Here is a 6101-nt window from a genome sequence, read left to right on the forward strand (position 1 = left end):
AGAGATGTACAGCAGGGAAACAAACCCTTCGGTCCAATTTGTCCATGCTGACCAGATATCCTAACCTAATCTCGTCCCATTTGCCAACACTTGACCCATATCCCTCTAAAAATTCCTATTCATATACCCATCCAGTTGCCTCTTAAATGTTGTAATTGTACCAGCCTCCATCACTTCCTCTGGCAGCTCATTCCATACACACACCATCCTCTACTTGAAAATATTGCCCCTCTGGTTCCTTTTAAACTTTTCCCCATTCCACTGTAAACCTATGTCCTCTAGTTCTGGACTCCCCCACCCGAGGGAAAAAGACCTTGTCTATTTACTCTATCCATGCCTCTTATGATATTATAAACCTTGATAAGGTCACCCCTCAAACCTCCGACGCTCCAGGGAAAACAGCCCCAGACTATCCAGCCTCTCCCTATAGTTCAAATCCTCTAACCTGGGCAACATCCTTGTCAATCTAATCTGAACTCTTTCTAGTTTCACAACATCCTGCCAAAAGGAGGGTGACCAGAACTGCACACAACATTCCAAAAGTGGTCTAACCAACATCTTGTACAGCCGCAACATGACGTCACAACTCCTGTACTCAATACTCTAACCAATAAAGAAAACCATACCAAATGCCTTCTTCACTATCCTACTTACCTAAGAACTCTACTTTAAAGGAACTATAACCTTAACCAATAAAGAAAACCATATCAAATGCCTTCTTCACTATCCTACTTACCTAAGAACTCTACTTTAAAGGAACTATAACCTGCACTCCAAGGTCTCTTTGTTCAGCAACATTCCCCAGGACCTTACCATTAAGTGTATAAGTCCTGTCCTCGTATGCCTTTCCAAAATACAACATCTCACATTTATCTGCCACTCTTCAGCCCATTGGCCCATCTGATCAAGATCCTATTGTACTCTGAAGTAACATTCTTTGCTGTCCACTACACCACCAATTTTGGAGTCATCTACAAACTTACTAACTATACATCCTATGTTCATATCCAAATCATTCACATAAATGATGAAAAGTAGTGAATCCAGCACCAATCCTTGTGGCACACCACTGGTCACAGGCCTCTAGTCTGAAAGGCCATCCTCCACCACCATCCTCTGTCTTCTACCTTTGAGCCAGATCTGTATCCAAATGGTTTGTTCTCCCTGTATTCCATGAGATCTAACCTTGCTAACCAGTCCACCATGAGGAACCTTGTCAAATGTCTTACTAAAGTCCATGTAGATCATATCCACCACTCTGCCCTCATCAATCGTCTTTGTTACTTCTTCAAAATTCTCAATCAAGTTTGTGAGACATGATTTCCCACACTCAAAGCCATGTTGAGTATCCCTAATCAGTCCTTGTCTTTCCAAATATATGTAAATCCTGTCTCTCAAGATTCCCTCCAACAACTTCCCCACCACTGATGTTAGGCTCACTGGTCTATAGTTCCTGGCTTTTCCTTACTCCCTTTCTTAAATAGTGGCACCACGTTAGCCAATGTCCAGTCTTCCAGCATCTCACCTGTGACCATTGATGATACAAATATTTCAGCAAGGGGCCCAGCAATCACTTCCCTTGCTTCCCACCAAGTTCGAGGGTGCACCTGATCAGGTTCTGGGGATTTATCAATCTTTATGCATTTTAAGACATACAGCACCTCCTCCTCTGTAATATGGACTCTTTCCTTTGAGGAGTCCACAGGATATGCTTGGTCAAGAGTGGTAAAGAGAAATAAAAGAAACTTGCCAGTCTAATGCAAAGATGCTCTCCTCTTAAACAATTGATAATTTATTGCTTGATAGCAACTATGTACAAATTGAATTGTTAGATATAGGAATGAATTTTCACAAAAAATGGCTGTCTGTAGTTATATTCAATTTTGGCAAGTTTCATGGAAGATTTCACTCTATGAGCCTTAGCAAGCTACCTTCCAGCACTACCTTCCCAAATTTCCTCAATACCTATACACCAAGGCCCATGAGATCTGTAATTTCATAATTTCCCATTCGCCACAGGCAGAAGTGCTGACCACTGCCGGGACCTGCCTCTTGATGCAGACATCATCTTCAACGGCCTATTGTTCATCCAGTGAAACACTGGCAGTCCACAGCTGCCCTTGGCAATTGGTTTTATTTGCGGCTTACATGAACTCATGGTACACGATCAGGTAATATATTATACTTGCTCTTATATCAAGCTTAAAATTAATAAAATGTCCATTGACTTAAATATCTCTTTGGCAAAAGGTCAGGTCTGGATCAGCTTTTCCCATTAGGAAAGTATTTAATTTTCTATCTCCTTAAAAGCACGTTGTGGTTGTTAGACAAATTCTTGTTCTGTGAATGTGTCTGACTTTGGCACATGTTCTGAAAGCGAAATGCTGTTTTACAGATAAAACATCCTTGTTTAATAACTGAGCATTGTTTGTACCTGTGAGGTGTCCTTGTTCCATAGCACTGTCAATGACTGTTAATGTCTGTCCTACTCACTGACCAGGTTTCTCAGTGTCTTCAGGGGTTTTAATCTTAAGAATTGAAATGAATTCTGCTGATCTCCTGGAATAAGTTTGATCTTCCACTCTTAAGATTGATTGAAATTGCCCCTATTTTTGCTTTAATTTTGGCTTTGCAACTTTATGGATTTCAAGTTGCTTCTGCTTTTCCTACTTTACCTCACTATAGCTGTGATTTCTGGTGACCTACTCTGCTTGGGGCTGAAGCTCTTGAATTCCTTACATCCATTTCTCGGCCTCTCTACCTCTCTCCCTCCTCGAAGAGATTTGTTTTTAAATCCATCTCTTTTACCAAAATTTTAATCATCCTGACCTGACATTTCCTCATGACGCTCATGTGATTTATATCATTAAGGAGCTATATAAATGCAGGTCAATGCACTAATAGCTAATTGATACAATGTTACAATAAAAGTGATAGCTATTACAGTGACATTAATGTATCTTGCAATAACTGCAATAATATTAACAATCTTTAAGATAACAGTGGGGGCAATATTGTAATAACCATTGTGACAATTGTGGTGCTTCTGCAATAATAACTTACATTTATAGAGCCATTCTAATATAATAATACACCTTGTGCCTCAGAAGAGCATCACAAAATAAAAATTGACACATTCACATAAATGTTATCAAGGTGAGTGATCAAAAGGTTTGGTCAAAGAGATGGTTTAAAGAAGGCAAAAGATGTATGGAGAAGGATAGGTTTAGGGATGGAATTCCAGAACTCAGGACAGCTGTTCCTAAACTGTGGATTGTGACTCCAATTGGGATCTCATATGAAGTAAATGGGGTTATAACTTCCCCCTGCTTTGAGTCTGTGACCCAAAGCTGCACTGAGATCCAGGTGGTAGCTGATCCTATCCATCCCCTGCTCGTCTCTCAGTCTCCTTTTACTGGGGCCATAGGCTCCTACCTGTGACCTTGTGATGCATCTTTGCTGAGTCCCAAAGCCCAATTCCAATCATGAACCCAGTGATGATGCCTCAGCTGCAGAATATTGTGCTGCCTGAGGCTAACAGTGTGAATTGCTTTAAAGCTTTTGTAATTGATACTTTAATGGGCTGTTTGTTAATATTTTCATAGGGATATAGGAAACCAGTTTCTTTTCAAAGAGTTATGAATGGGTCCTTTTTAAAAACGAACTAGTCGCACACACGTCATTGTTGTTGCATTATTACATACTGTATAAAAGGGAATAGGTATGAAAGGGTAATGTGATGACATGAGGGCCATAATCACGAGGCATGAGTTGGCATCAAGTTGATAGAGAGGCACAGAATTGATGTTGGTCATATACAGGAGATGAGGGTGGAGTGTGATAGATGAGATTTAGAGGGCCTAAAATACAATCAGCTGTGACAGAGTTCCACTTTAAAGCTGCACTCGGTCATGCCTCTCCAGGAGCTAAGTCACAAACAGATGAACTAGTAATGTATTCATCGGGAGAATGTTTAGGCCCTGATGTGGGCAAGTAAGTGGGCAATGTTGGCTGAAATACTGGTTTTGAGCTCCAACCCATGTTGAGCTATTTTCCACTGGGTTGATGGTTAGGGCAACACAGCTATCCAACTACAAGCCGCAGGTTGAATGGCTACTGAGGGCTAATGATGAGAGGTCAACAGTGGCCTGACTGCTCCATCAAACGCTGCAGGACTCGAGCCATGATCCACTTGAATGGCAGAGCAGACTTGATGGGCTGATTGGCCTAGTTCTGGTCCTACATTTTATAACAGTCACATTTCACCTTGTCACCATACTTTGTACTCTTCAGCTATTGCAGCCAAGCAAATGCCTGTTGGGGAGATGTTTAGCTCAGGCAGTTGATTTGTTAGGCAGAGTGATGCCAATAGCAAGGTATGAGAAACAGGTCCAGAAAAAAAGCATGAGATTTTACAATAGTCCAAAATTTGCAGAAGATCACAAGTTAATTACCAATAAGATCATTTTTTGATTGGACTTTTCTATACTACTTGCACTCTTTCATTCCTTAACATCACTTTACTATATCCATTCTTTGCTGTTTATGAAAATGCTTCCAAGATTAAGACACTTGAGGTATGAAAGAAGGTTAGAGAAGTTGGGACTGTTTTCCTTGGGGAGCAGAAGATTAAGAGGAGTTCTGATAGAAGTTTTCAAAATCGTGAGGGGTCTGTAGTTTGGGAGAAACAGCTCATAAAATGTTCAAGAACCAAGAGCAAAATTTTAAAGTCTTTTCCAAAAAAGGCAAACGTGAGTTTAGAAAAAAATGTTTTCGTTTGGTGAGTAGTTAGGGTCAGAAATGCATAGAAACATAGAAAATAGGTGCAGGAGTAGGCCATTCAGCCCTTTGAGCCTGCAGCACCATTCAATAGGATCATGGCTGATCATGCAATCTCAGCATCCCATTCCCGCTTTCTCTCCATACCCCTCGATCCCTTAAGCCACAAGGGCCATGTCCAGCTCCTCTTGAATATATCTAATCAACTGGCCACAAGTGCTTTCTGTGACAGAGAATTCCATAGGTTCACAACTCTCTGAGTGAAAAAAATTCTTTCTCATCTCAGTCCTGAATGGCTTAACCCTTATTCTCAGACTGCGACCCCTAGTTCTGGACTTTCCCAACAGTGGGAACATACCTCTCGCATCTAGCCTGTCCAGTCCCATTAGGATTTATATGTTTCTGTGAGAACCCCCTTGATTTTTCTTAATTTCAGCGACTACAAGCTCAGTCAATCCAGTCTTTCCACATTTTTCAGTCCTGCAATCCTAGGAATCAGTGAATCTTCACTGGACTACTCAGTAGCAAGAATGTAGTGGAAGTATTTTGAACTGAAGCATGCATAAGCACATTGCTTAGCAATGATTAAATAGCAACAATATCCAGAGTTACATGAAAAAAGCAGGAGATTGACACTGTCAATCAGTGCAGACACAAAGGTCCAAATGGCTTCCTTCTGCATTGTAACAACTCAGGCAGCGATTTTGTGAAAAGCCTATATTCTTCAATACGAAAGCTGTAGGACCTTCTCTGCACTTGCCAACAACACTCAAGAAGATTAACACCAGACAAGATGAACATGTCCACTGAACTGGCATCCTATCTACCACATAAATAATTCACAAAGTATAGTGCCATCTGTGTGTACCATCTACAAGATGCATGGATCAACTCACCAAGATTCCTTTGACAACATCTTCCAAATGCATGACCTCTACCACCTAGAAGGACAAGACTAGTTGTTGCATGGGAACACAACCATCTGCAAGTGCCCCTCCAATAAAAACCTCATCCTGCTTGGAACTATATCACTACTACTTTACTGACACTGTGTGAAATTCTTGGAACTCGCTTCCTAACACATTTTAGATGTAGCTACACCCCATGGGCAGCAGTGGTTCAAAAAGTTAGCTTATCATTACCTTCTCAAGAGCAATTAGGGGGTTGGTAATAAATGCCAGCCAATCCTGTAATTCTCATCCTGTAGTAGGAAAATTAGTCATGATTTGGAAATGCCGGTGTTGGACTGGGGTGTACAAAGTTAAAAATCACACAACACCAGGTTATAGTCCAACAGGTTTAATTGGAAGCACACTAGCTTT

Source organism: Chiloscyllium plagiosum, chromosome 30, assembly GCF_004010195.1.
Source record: "Chiloscyllium plagiosum isolate BGI_BamShark_2017 chromosome 30, ASM401019v2, whole genome shotgun sequence".
Taxonomy (NCBI): domain Eukaryota; kingdom Metazoa; phylum Chordata; class Chondrichthyes; order Orectolobiformes; family Hemiscylliidae; genus Chiloscyllium; species Chiloscyllium plagiosum.